Genomic DNA, 14,233 nt, shown 5'->3' with positions numbered 1-14,233 from the left:
CCTAGTGTGGTGGCTCCATCCCTCTCGTCTTTCTCTTTTCCTCAGGGCAGAGGTGTCATTTCAGAAAAATTCCGGGGTTGGGGGAGAAAAGTTGTGTCAACATCCCTAGTTCCCTCTCCCCACAGTGGCCACTACTGCTCATGGGAGATTAGCAGGCTGGTCCCATGCCAGAGAGGGGCGGGGAGGTGGCAGGCAATCCTATCATGAGGAGTAGGGGACACGGTGGGCCAGGGTGGTTGCCCCACCAATGGCAGGCCACGGTGCTTCCTGTCCTGTTGGTGGGGGTCGGGGGTGGGGCTGACAATGCAACGATTAGGAGGCCTGGCCCACCCCACAGCAGCCTCTGCAGGACCAGGAAAGACACTACAGTACCAGCTGGCGAGGAGCCATGAAAAGCCTGGGGGGCAGCCAATGATGCCCCTGCCCCAGGGCCAGGCACGATATTCCCTCACACCTCCTAATTTGCAGGGCCGGCTCCAGGCACCAGCATTCCAAGCTGGTGCTTGGGGCGGCAATCTTCAAGGGGCGGCAGTCCCTGTTGTTTTGCCCCAAGCAGCGCGCCGAATTGCCGCCGCAGACAGCGGGGGCAGTCCGTGTGCCCTTAGGGCGGCACGTGCGTTTCCGCGGTGGCAGCAATTCAGCAGCAGCTTCTATATTTAGCTGTCTGTGGCGGCTTCAGCTAAACATAGAAGCTGCCGCCGAATTGTTGCCACCGCGGAAACGCGCCTGCTGCGCTAAGGGCACGCGAACTGCCCCCACCGCCCACGGCAGCAATTCGGTGCGCTGCTTGGGGCGGTGAAAACTGTAGAGCCGGTCCTGCTAATTTGTGCCTGTGTGAATTCAGAGTCTGCCTCTTCCTTAAAGTGCGGAAGAACAGTACACGGTCAGTTCATTCCCCCAAGGATGAACCAGGTTAAAATCGCTTTTACCGATCCAGCTTAAACTGACTACAGCCAGGGGAGTTAGAATCCAGATAGCAACTCTGAGCCAGATCCCGCAGCCCTACAATTAGCACCTTCCTCCACAAGCAGTGCCATTCTTTTCAATGCAGCTGCAAAAGGTCCAGCTTTAATGTGAGTATTGCTGCAGCGGTTGGCCCTCCAGCCCCCTAGTGTGGCTGCACTTGCAGCCCTCTGGCGGGGTGGACAGGGGTGTGTCTCAGAACATGGGGCCTAATGCCACTCATCTGCACCAGTGTAAGGCCATGGACCTCAATGGTGAGAAGAGAACAAGGTCCAGGATCTCCATTGCTGCTGGAGCGGCCTAATCTGGGCATTGCAGGAAGAGATGGAATCCTCGGTGCACTCAAGTGTGTTGTAAAAGGCGCTTTGTGCTCATGAAAGGTGGGGGTTGGCCAGCATGGGGCCAGGACAGGTAGAGCATGGGGACCAGGAGCAGTTGTTAGCTTCCCTCCATATGGGGACAGATTTTCCTTGTGAAATACTAGGGCACTTTGGTGCACCTGGGGAGAGCTCAGTCGTCTATGAGTTGGCAGATGGCTTGGGAAAAATAGCTGTCCTCTCCTCTCTCCCTTTCCTCAGCCAGCTACACTCCTTCCCCCTTCCACAATGAGAGTCAGGCACACCATAGGGAAGAGTGAGGTGGGAGAAGCGGCTCATTGTTGTGACTGTATTAGCTTCCTCCTTTAAAATTGTTATTTGTCTCCTCTGCTACCAGTGTCTAGGTACAGACTCTTATCCCACCTGCGTTTTCTTCCTGTTCTCTTTTTCTATGTTCTTCTCCTCCCGTTCCTCAAGTCAACCGCTACTCATCTGTCCTCTCTCCCCCTCAGTATTTACTTCTCTCTGCCACCAGCCCCACTCTCTCACCTACTCACATTCCCTCTCATCCACCAGCAACACTCCCTTTTTTCTTCTCAACCACTCCCATTCCATTTGTCTTGCTGCATTTTCACTCCCACCTGCCTACCTGACCCAAGCCCTTGTCTTGTCTGAGGCCAGGAGATAAGATCTACAGAGGAGACCTGAATGCCAGGTCTGAGAAGCAGCCCACAGTCTTTGCACCTCCTCATACCCCTGAGACCTCAGCAGCAGCACCCCTCTTCTGCTCCCAGACGTGGCGGCAAGCAGTGCCAACAGCATTCAGCAGGAGAGTCCTGAGCAGATGCGGGAAACACAGCAACACTGAGCCCCAGTCCCTATCCTGGATAACAAAATCAGGGGTGTGTGCAGAAGAACCATTTTTATGTATGTAACCAGCTGGTTAGGACAGACCCCAGACATTGGGCCATGGGTTTTCCAGGGCATTTGGTCATTCTATTAATCTCTGACCATTCATCCTGAGTGTTTCATTCTCCAGGATCATTCATTAATTTGCATCTCTCCTGAGGCTGCCAGTGGTAATGGCAGCTTTTGTGATGTGGACAACTGTTCACTGGGAACTCAACAGCTCAGCGTACACAGACCAGTGGATGGTTATCACGTGGTAACCATACTTCAGTAAGAGCTTTCAGTATCTATTGATTTGGCTAGGATTAGAGCCAGTGTAACCCCATTACAAATCCCCTGGGAATCCAGCACCCTTACCAATATTTTCAATGTACCGATGTGTGTGAGTATGAATGCTTCAGTTAGCATAAGCAGTAACTGGTTATGTTTATCCATTAAAACAGACAATGACTAGGAAATTCAGGTTCTCATTTAAAACAGACTGCAGCAGTTCATAGTTTGCCACCTGCTGCCAAGAGCCGTTAAGAGTTTTCATAGCTCTTCAGACCAGTAGGGACCATTATGAGCACCCCCAGTGGGAGCCCTCACCCTCCACCCGCACCCCACCTTCTGCACCAGCCCAGAGCCCCCTCCCGCACACTGAACTCCCCATTTCTGACCCCATTCCAGAGCCCACACCACCAGCCGGAGCCCTCACCCCTCCCGCACCCCAACCCCCAATCTTATGAGCATTCATGTCCCACCATACAATTTCCATACCTAGATGTGGCCCTCGGGCCAAAAAGTTTGCCCACCCCTGCTCCAAAGCAATGACATTAACATCTCACTTCTCCTTAAATAAGGTCCCAGATTCTGCTGGACACATAACAGGCAAGTATTTTCTTGATTTTTAATCCATTTTACAAGATTGTCTTGTTTTCCTAACTAGATAGAAAAGCAGATGATGTTCTACTGATAGTCAAATGCAAGTTGATCAGTGCTCCACAGCTGGTAAAAGAAAAATAGGATCCATTAAGAACAGAGATGGAGCTCATCTGATCTCAGTACTTTTTGAATAATAGAAGTGTAGGTCTGGAAGGTACCTCATTAGTTTATTTAATCCAGTCCCCTGCACTCATGGCAGGACTAGGTATTATCAAGACTATTCCTGACAGGTGTTTGTCTAACCTGATCTTAAAAATCTCCGATGATGGAGATTCCACAACCTCCCTGGGCAATTTATTCCAGTGCTTATCCACCCTGACAGTTAGGAAGTTTTTTCTAATGTCCAACCTAAACCTCCCTTGCTGCAATTTAAGCCTATTGCTTCTTGTCCTATCCTCAGAGGTTAAAAAGAACAATTTTTCTCCCTCCTCCTTGTAACAACCTTTTGTGTACTTGAAATCTGTTATCATGTCCCCTCTCAGTCTTCTCTTCTCCAGACTAAATAAACCCAGTTTTTTCAATCTTCCCTCATAGGTCACGTTTTCTAGACCTTGGGTATTCACCCACAAAAGCTCATGCTCCAAAACGTCTGTTAGTCTATAAGGTGCCACAAGACTCTTTGCTGCTTTTAATCATTTTTGTTGCTCTTCTCTGGACTCTCCAATTTTTCCACATCTTTCCTGAAAAGTGGCACCCAGAACTAGACACCATACTCCAGTTGAGGCCTAATCAGCATGGAATAGAGTGGAAGAATTACTTCTTGTGTTTTGCTTACAACACTCCTGCTAATACATCCCAGAATGATGTTTGCTTTTTTTGCCACAGTGTTAACTCAGTTAACGCAGTACTCCTTCCTAGGCAGTAATTTCCCATTTTGTATCTGTGCAACTGATTGTTCCTTCCTAAGTGGAGTACTTTGCATTTGTCCTTATTAAATTTTATCCTTCATTACTTCAGACCATTTCTCCAGTTTGTCCAGATCATTTTGAATTTTAATCCTATCCTCCAAAGCAATTGCAACCCCTGCCAGCTTGGTCTCAAACTTTAGAAGTGTACTCTCTATGCCATTATCTAAATCATTGATGAAGATATTGAACAAATCTGGACCCTGGACCAACCCCTGCAGGACCCCACTCAATATGACCTTCCAGCTTGACTGTGAACCACTGATAACTACTCTCAGAAATGGTTTTCCAACCAGTTATGCACCCATCCTATAGTAGCTCCATCTAGGCCGTGTTTCGCTAGTTTATTTATGAGACAGTCATGTGAGACAGTATCAAAAGCCTTATTTTCAAGATATAGCATATTTACTGCTTTCCCCCATCCACAAGGCTTATTACTCTTTCAAAGAAAGCTACTAGATTGGTTTGCCATGATTTGTACTCGACAAATCCATGACTTCTACTTATCACCTTCTTATATTCTAGGTGTTTGCAAATTGATTGTATGATTATTTGCTCCATTCTCTTTCTTGGGTACTGAAGTTAAGATGACTGATCTGTAATTCCTTGAGCTGTCCTTATTCCCCTTTTTATATGTAACCCTTCTGCCCATCTGAGTTGGCAGCAACAAGGGCCGGGTTCGGTATCTAGGGGTTCCGTTTCAATAACGCAATGCAAAACCGGCTCAAGCCCCCACCCAGTGACTGGTACAATTACATACCACCCCTCCAGGCGCCTCTAAGAGGCAATACTTCCCCTCTCGCAAGCACAGAGTCTGAGTGTAGCAAAATCTTTTTAATAAAGGAGGGAAACAATGTGGCATTATGTTGGGGAAACACCACAAACAGGATTCATAACACAAACCATGAGCAAAAGACCCACCCCCAAGTAAGTTTGGCAGTATCCTTTTCCCCTCAGGATCTCAAGTCCAACACCCTAAAAGATCACCCTAGAGTCCCAAAGGTCCAACACCCCAAAAGTCTCGAGTCCAGCAACCCCAAAATCATCCAAAAGTCCAACAACCCAAAAGTCTCTGTCCCTGGTCAGTGCAGCCCCAGAGTTCAAAAGTTTATCTGCAAAGTTTCCCCCCCATCCCCAGCGTGGGTGTAAATGGGAGGGGGGAGAAGGGGTGTACAGGGTGTTAAGAGGCACCTTACGTGGTCCAAGGCCGACTGCCCCTCCTCTCCATGGGGTTCTCCTGCAGCCTTCACCACAAGCTGCTCCACTCCACCAGCCATCCCATGAGCAGCTCCAGCCGTCCCACGAACTGCTCCGCTCCACTTCACTCCACACGCCGGCCTGTAGGCCACTCCAATCATCCCACAAACTGCTCTGCTGTGCCAGCCACTTAGCAATATATCTTCAGGCTCCCCCACTAGTTAACACAGCACTCAGTGATCTCAGCTCTTAATAATTTTAGCTCATTTGTGATTTCAGCTTGTAGTAGGGGAGTCCCAGAGCAGATGCACCATTGGCCCAAACTGAATTCAGCATAGATCCCTGTAACTAGATTCTTAATGGAATCAAAAGCAGCTCTACTATTTGAGAAAGGAGAAGGTACAACTGATATTTCAGACCCTCAAAGGGGTCCATACCATCAAGTATAAATACCTACCCCCAACCTCTCTCAATTCACTGGGTTTTGGAACCCATGTCCCTTGTCTAGCGAGTGCTACTTAGTTGATGGTGAGTCCCTCTGTCATAAAACAGTGCCACTGCCCTTGATTCACATAATCAGGTAACAACACTTTATTCTTCCTGCCCCAATAACAGAGAAACTGGGAATCCCACAGCAGCCAAAGTGACCATATGGGCTGCTGTGGGCTCATGCGAGGCGAGGTGGGTGTGTCTATGCAAACAAGATCAGCCTCTGAAGTTCTTTTCCACAACTCACCACAATTCACCACTAGATGTCAGGGTAGAGTTCACCCTGACTCTGCTTACATATAGATGGGCACTATATTTGCCCTCTTCCAGTCTTCTGGAATCTCTCTCATCTTCCATGAGTTTTCAAAGAGAATCTCTAATTGCTCAGATATCACCTCAGTCAGCCTCTTGAGTATTCTAGGATGTATTTCATCAGGCCCTGGCAATTTGAAGACGTCTAACTTGTCTAAGTAATTTTTAACCTGTTCTTTCCCTATTTTAGCCTCAGATACTACCACATTTTCACTGGCGTTTGCTGTGTTACATGTCCAATCGCTACTAACCTTTTTGGTGAAAACTGAAACAAAACAATCATTCAGCACTTCTGCCATTTCCTGTCATTGTCTTTCCCACACCCCCGCATTGAGTAATGGGCCTACCCTATCCTTGGTCTTCCTCTTTCTTCTGATAGTTCATTGCGTTTAGTGGAGTTACTCTGCTCTTACACCAGTATAACTGAGATCAGAATGTGGCTCTGTATGTCTGGGGAAAAGAGGCCATCTCTGAGTTTATTGTCTCGGAGAAGGTAAAGGCCGAGAGACATTCTCTGGCTTTAAAAGAAACCAGACAGGTAGCAGAGCTGCTCTTTCAACTGGGTTCCTCCAGCTGTTGTTGCCTTTTTGCTGCAGCCAGTCTGAGGGAGGAGGCTTCCTTCTTATTTAATGTTTGGCTGCTTAATAGAGGGAACAGTTTAGCGTTTGCAACTGGCACTCAGTGCTGGGGCCCCTCCTACTGCACCGGTTCCAATGAGCACAGAACTGAATGGAAAAGGGGAAATTAAACCATTAATATAAACATCAGGTAATGGCAAACAGGGGAACATGAGTCCTCGCCCTTAGACATACCAAAAAGGGCCTCACAGACAAGAAAATATCACCCTCACCCCACCCCAATAACAACAAGCCTGTGAGCACTCGGATAGCACCACTCCAGCACATGCCAATGTTTCATTTCAGCTTCTCAGGGATAGTGGTTATCTCTGCCAACAAGAATGTGTCCCACAGAAGGCAAGAAGCTGAAATACAGCAGGAGGGCTCTCTCATTTGCCTGTTAAGCAGCTATTTCTCAAGGAAAAAATGGTGCCAAGATGGCTATATGGGCTGGTAGCCATGAACTCCTGCATTCCCGGCTACCACATGGGTTCTCTCAGTGGACTGGGCCAACTTACTTAAAAGCTGAACTTCAAAGCAACAGAGATGTTGAAATCCTGACCCTACTGAAGTCAATGGGAGTTTTGCCAAGGGCTCCCAGGGGGACAGGATGTTGCCCATTGCCCTTTACTGCTTTGTTATGTCTAACAATGGCCTCAAAGCACATCTAATTCTCACTTCACTCCCTTTTCTAGAAGGCCACCATCGGTCCTGTGGGAGACCTGAGCGGCGCCGACACTTGTTCATCTGAGCTGCTGCCGGCCCTCCCCACAACTGGAGGCTGAAAGGACGCACAGCCTGAGAGTCAGTGATCCTACCCACTCAGGACCTGATTCTCTTCTCACAGATGCTGGTGAGAATCAGGAGCGACTCCAGTGACGTCAGGAGAGTTGCACATGTCTGAATCCAGAACAATGGGCCCTCACTATTTAATTAATTCATGCAGGCAAAAACTGACATATTCCAATTAAATTGCCAAATATTTACTAACCAAAACCAGAGACTAGATGGGGGTTAGACTACCTGACCCTTGCAATGCCTTTTCACTTTATGATTCGAGGATAACAAATATTGACTCAGATCCAGGGGCGGCTCTAGGCACCAGCAAAGCAAGCTGGTGCCTAGGGCGGCCAAATCTAGGGGGCGGCAGGCTGGGCCGGTGGACCTCCCGCAGGCATGACTGCGGCAGCTCAAGCGGAGCCGCCGGACCCGCGAACCGTCCGCAGCCGTGCCCGCGGGAGGTCCGCTGTTCCCGCGGCTCCGGTGGAGCTCCCGCAGTCATGCCTGCGGCAGGTCCGCTCGTCCCGGGGCTCCGGTGGACCTGCCGCGGGAGCTCAACCAGAGCCGCGGGAAGATGGAACCCGCCGCGGGACCGAGGAAGGGCGGCGCAGCACACCGCGCTGCCTGGGGCAGCCTATTTTCTAGAGCCGCCCCTGCTCAGATCCCCAGCTGGTATACAGGGGCACAACCTGACTGAAGTCAATGGAGTGTCACTAATTTACACCACTTAAAGATTGGGCCTATTATTTATCACAAATAGTTCAACCCACAAGACAGACATGATATGGGGGAAGGGAATTTAACTTTGGGTTTGTCTCCTGTGAAATTGTTTCTCTTTTCAGATGAAAGGGTAGGAGAAAAATGTTGACTAATCCAATGTGTTCAGCTGGGAGCCTGAAGAATGAGCACACATGGACACATATTCCCAAAGCTGGGCCTGTGCACTCCTCAGCGATGCAATCCCACTGCAGAATCCTACTCTCCTTGAGAAAGAAATTCTAAGATGCCCAGTGTGGGTGAGGTCATCGTTTGGAATGTATAACACACATCTCTGGTATTAGCCATTTTGTAGAGCAGCAACCACAGAATCTGTTAGTTCATCTGGTACTTTTCCCAGCCTCTAACACAGGAATGTTCTTTAGGCTTTGGACTGGATTCTGATCCCACACTACTGTGATCTCGTCCATGCTGGCAGAACTCTGTAGGCTTCAGCACAGTTGCTCCTGGCTTACCTCGGAGGTGATCAGAGTCAGGCTCTGTTTTCAAGTGCCTCAAAATATTACATGCTGGGTTTGTCACAGGTGCAGCTGTGACCAAATGAGAGTTGCCAGCATTGTAGGTATGTCATTGTAGCTACAAGGGTAATTTTAAATCCCACACAGTTTTATTAAAAAATGCCTTCAAAATAGCATAAAGAATACGTGAAGGTGGACCTCGCTGCAGGTGGACCTTCTTGAGGCTAGGTCTGGGAATTAGCCCTCACCCCATCTGGTGCCACTTTCTGTCAGTTGCTCATGCTATAGTCCATCACTCTCCGTGAATCAGAGTTGTCCCTCATCATGACTCAGCTTCTGGCCAGGTCACCTGGCAGTGCCCCGCCTTCTGGGGTACAAAGGTTCCACCAGAGAAGCTGTCCAGATGCCACCTCAGATCCCCTTCCATTCCACATCTCCATGTCCTATGCCACTTCCCAGTGCCTGGTAAGGAACCTGGGCCCACCTGCTACTTTAGATTTTACTCTGTGACTAGCAATCCAGCTCTGCTCAGTCTCAGACCCTGTTGCTGCTTCCCTGGGCTCCTTCATACCACACCTCTCTATCTCCTCTGCTCCCTGTGGCTACTTCACCCCTTTTGTAAGACTTCCCAGAGCAGAGCAGAGCAGTCCAGTCCAGGGCAGGGCCAAGCTAGGCTGGGGTGAGGCCCAGGGCTCACGTGCCTCCCTGGATCTCCTCCTTGTCTCTGGTCAACTCTCTTTCCTTCTAGGGAGTGACTGCAGACCTCCTCTCTGCAGTCCCTTCCAGCTCTCATTTCCTGGCTTTTATGCCTAGCCCAGCTCCTCCCGCAGCTGAGTTTCATCATCCATTAGGCCCTGTCAATCCCTGGTTCCCCTCCTGATGCAGCATATAAGGTTAATTGGCCCCTCCTGGCTTGTGTAGGGTGGACATCCCATTACAGAGTAGAAGAACTGGGGCTGGAAGAAATAGCAAAATCCATCTCTGATCTCACTGAGCTTACTGGGAGGCAATGTGGCCCAATGGATTAAGCCCTGGACTGGGACTCCATTTCTGTCAGTGACCTTGGGCAAGTCACTTTGCCTCTTTGTGCCTCAGTTTCCCTATATGGAAAATGAGGATAATGATATTTTATAAAGCACTTGGAAGTCTACTGAGAAAAAGCACTGTATAAGAGCTGGGTATTATTATTACTAGTGTTATGATTTTCCATTCAAAGAGCACTCACGTCCTTTAATCTAAAATCCCTTGTTTTATTATGTATATTATTATATTAAGGAGGATAAGTAAGGGCCTGATGGGGCAGAAATAGATTAACTGGAATTGTGCCATGAGCAGAGTCACTCAGGAGGAAGGTGGTCAGCTAATGCCCACAAGCAGATTTCTACTTGTATGCAACAGCAGGCTATGGTCAGTTACACAGAGACTGGAAGGGACTTCTCCAACCCCAGCTGGTCAAATGTATAAATGCTTTTATTCTTAAGGGAAGGAAAAACACTGGGTCTCTGAGTCTGGCAGCAGTTCTCCTGTTTGACTGATGGAAACATGGCCTCAATCCACCTCCCTTTAATCATTTCTAAAGTCATGAGTATCCCCTGGCAGTTGGTGTCATCTAATTGCTCAGAGCACGACTACATTCATAGATTTTAAGGCCACAAGGCACCATTATATCATCTATATAACGTGTGGTTGGCTAAAGAAGATCTTGCAGACAGCCATCCGAGTGATGGAGAATCCACCCCTTCCCTTGGGTTGTTTGTTCCAACAGTTAAGCACCCTCACTGTTAAAAATGTGTGCCTTATTTCTAATATGAATTTGTCTGGTTTTAACTTCCGGCTATTGTTTTTTGTTATACCCTTTTGTTATAAAGGGTAAGAAGCCCTTTAGTACATGGTATTTTCTTCCAAAAAGGTATTTTTACACTGTAATCAAGCCACCTTTCTGCTAAGCTAAACAGATTTTGCTCCTTAAATCTCTCACTATAAGGCATTTTTTTCCAGTCTGTGAATCATATTTGTGGCTCTTCTCTGCACCCTCTCCAGTTTTTCAGAAGCCTTTTTAAAACGTGGTCACCAGATCTGGACACAGTATTCTAGTGTCCATCTTTCCAATGCAGTATATAGAGTTTAAAAATTCACCACCCTATTTCTACTCACTACTCCCCTCTTTATACATTCAAGTATCACATTAGCCCATTTTGCACTGCATTATACTGGGAGCTCATGTTCAGTTGTTTGCCCACAATGACCCCTAAATCCTTTTCAGAGTCACTGCTTTCCAGGATACAGTCCCACATTCTGTAGGCATGGCCTGATATTCTTTGAACCTACATGTATGACCATGCATCTGACCATATTAAAATGCACTTTGTTTGAGTGGGTCCAGTTTAGCAAGTGACCTGCCCTCACCATTTTTTAACTCTGCCAATTTTGATGGCATCCTTAAATTTTGATAAGCAGTGATTGTATACCGTATTTACTTCCAGGTCATGGATGAGAATACTGAACAGATTATCCATCTGTAGAACTCCACTGGAAACACCGCCATTAGCTGATGACTCCCTATTGACAACAGCTTTCTGAGATATGTCATGTAGCCAGTTTTTAATCCATTTAATGTGTGCTTTATTAATACTATATAGGGCCAAATTTTTAATCAGAGCATCAGAGGTAGTAGTAAGTCAAACACCTTACAAAAGTCTAAGTATCTTTATCAACCAAACTTTTTGTCACATTAAAAAAAACACCAAACAGGCTTGTTTGACAAGATCTATTTTCCACATAATGATGCTGGCTGCCAATTATATTCCCGTTCTTTAGTAAGTTTTGCCTTTGCCCATTAAAGTTTAATTCTGCCCCCTTGTGCATCCATCCTTGGCACCGAATGAAGCAGAGATCGAGAGGGGAAAAACAGTATGTGACTACGTGTCATTGAAAAAAATGGTATCATAATGCATATGCACAAGGGCCAAACTCAGGTCGCATGGACAACCCTAAATCTAGCATTTTCACCTATCTAGTGCTTGATTTGCAACCTAAATAACCCTCTTTTAATATTTTTTTTATACGCAATTTCCTAGGGTTATTTTCAAGGGGAAAAAATCTGATATATACAACACCTTTCTGCCCCCCCATCATGCATCAGCGTGGTCTGAAGCCTGAAGCTCCACTGCCACAGCACAGACTGCTACCACTTCAGCTATAGGACTAAGATTAGCTGACTGCAGGAAATGGCTGTTATCCAGGTGGAAAATGAGCCATTGGATCCATGGGAATTTACAGGGCGAGCCAGCCTGGCCTAGCTCTTTCACCCCCCTCTGCAATTACAGCTGCTCCTGTGGCTTCCAATCATTTCCAGTGTGCTGCTGCTGCTGAGGCAGGGGGGTGGGCCCAGTTCATTAGAACATTTACGTTCAGATTGCCAGCATTTCTCTGAGGAACACAAATGAGAGAAGGGAAATGGTGATTTTTAACAGCATATAACTCAGCTAAACTTGAATGGAATTTCATAGCATAAAGAAAAGGTACATCTCTGACCCCAGGGCTTTCTCCCTGCCATGTTTCAAAGTCCTGCAGCAAACAATAGATGTGTTAGATCTTCTAAATACAGGAGTTGGTACAATTCCCCTAAAATAATAATAGCTACAGGTCCAGATAAATATCTCTATTTACTTAGTTTCTTATGTCGGACTCCCGTCACCATAGTATCTGAGCACACTATATTTAGCAGGTGTAAATGCAATGTAGATAGAGGAGAAGAGACGAGGGAAAATGTAATTCCCCGGCTGGGAAGTTGTTGAACATTGGGACCCAGGAACAGCAAGTTTAGAGAAGAGCGGATTATTTCTTGGCTACTCACCCACCTCTTCCATAAATCAATCACTAGTTGATTCTTTGAAAGCCAAGTGTCCCCAGATGCCACGTGACGTGTTGGAGCGCTCTTTAGGAAACTGTTAGAAACTCTGGTTTCACAGTCATTCAAAGGAATTAGAGGTAGAGCTTCTGTAAGGGAAATCTAAACTCATGGATATATTTTGACCACACTCAGTGTTTCTGTAAACGGGACTTGGCCCGAAGTCATTGGAACAAACTATCTATTGGAAGTCCTGTCCAGCAACTGTAAACAGTATGTCATCTACTGAGGCTCCCTTGACCCTGTTTATGCTTTGCTCACAGACCACTTCATATTTTATACATGTTACTCCTGGGAATTTCCCACTATTACACTGATGAGGTGATATTTTTCCGTGTGGCTCAGAATTTGGATGGAACTCATCTATGTTAACTGTGCCTATTTAGCAGGAACAGACCCTATTTGAGTATTATACTTGCCTTCTCCAACCTCCTTATTACAGAATGGTACCGTGACTGAACCGGCATCTAGGGTCACAGTGATCCCAACAGCGATGAGTGCAGAGTCTTCCCATAAGATCTACTGCCTTGTTGATGTTCAGAGCTCTGGCCTTGAGAGGAGGATTTTGCCCTTATTCTCTGCTTCTGCCAAAGCATTCAGGGCACAACATTTTCAGGTTTGGGTGCTGACAATGAGACACCTAAATCTGTGTTTAACATGTCTGAATAACTTGGCTGGTTTTGCACTGAGCAGTCACATCTTGCATCAAGAATATACATCCATAAAATCCTTAGAAATCCCTGAAAACCTCCAAGGGTAAAAAACCCCAAATGTTATTATCACTAAACATAATGTGAATATTATCTGAGATACATTTCTTCCGTCTTATGATCTGCAAGAAGCATCCTGTGCTGTTTGCGTCCTATCACTTCTCTCGGAACAAGATCATGGGATGAAACCACAAATCCTATGTTTAAATAATATTGAGAGACTGGCTGTAACCAGCGACACTAAGGAAAAATCAGAACTAAGGCTTCCAATTCACTCCACATGTGTCAGGGTTCCTTCCCCACTCTGAACTTTAGGGTACAGATATGGGGACCACCATGAAAGACCCCCAAGTTTATTTACCAGCTTAGGTTAACAGTAAGCTGCCACCATCAAGCGTGTTCCAAATCTTAGGGGAGAGCCACTTGGAACTCTGCCTTCCCCCAAATATTTCCCAAATCCCTAACCCTCCCCTCCCTTTCTAGGCAGATTTGAGACCAATTCCTCCCCCTCAAGTCCTTACACCCCTTTTCCTGGGTAGGCTTGAGAGTATACGCTCACCAATTAGTCCTGGTGAACACAGATCCAAAAGCCTTGGATCTTAAAACAATGAAAAATCAATTAGGTTTTTAAAAGAAGGATTTTATTAAAAGAAAAGGTAAAGTTTATCTCTGTAAAATCAGGATGGAAATAACTTTACAGGGTAATCAGATTCAAAGAGCCCAGAGGAACCCCCTCTAGCCTTAGTTTTAAAGTTACAGCAAAACAGGGATTAAACCTTCCTTTAGCAAAGGAACATTTACAAGTTGAGAAAACAAAGATAAAACTAACACGCCTTGCCTGGCTGTTACTTACAAGTCTGAAATATGAGATACTTGTGCAGAAAGATTTGGAGGACATGGATTGATGTTCGGTCCCTCTTAGTTCCAAGAGCAAACACCACCAAAACAAAGAGCACAAACAAAAG

The 14,233-nt window shown here is 46.6% G+C and overlaps 1 protein-coding gene across 2 annotated transcripts in view; it reads right to left on the bottom strand.

Annotated features, from left to right (window-relative positions):
• Positions 1-14,233, bottom strand: part of CCN4 (cellular communication network factor 4) — an 85,870-nt gene that overhangs the window by 50,101 nt on the left and 21,536 nt on the right. The gene's annotated exons all lie outside the window — the stretch shown is intronic.

The sequence above is a fragment of the Mauremys reevesii genome, linkage group 2 (genome assembly GCF_016161935.1).
Source record: "Mauremys reevesii isolate NIE-2019 linkage group 2, ASM1616193v1, whole genome shotgun sequence".
Taxonomy (NCBI): Eukaryota; Metazoa; Chordata; order Testudines; family Geoemydidae; genus Mauremys; species Mauremys reevesii.
Note: the sequence above shows the minus strand (reverse complement) of the source record. Positions and strands in the feature narration are given on the sequence as shown.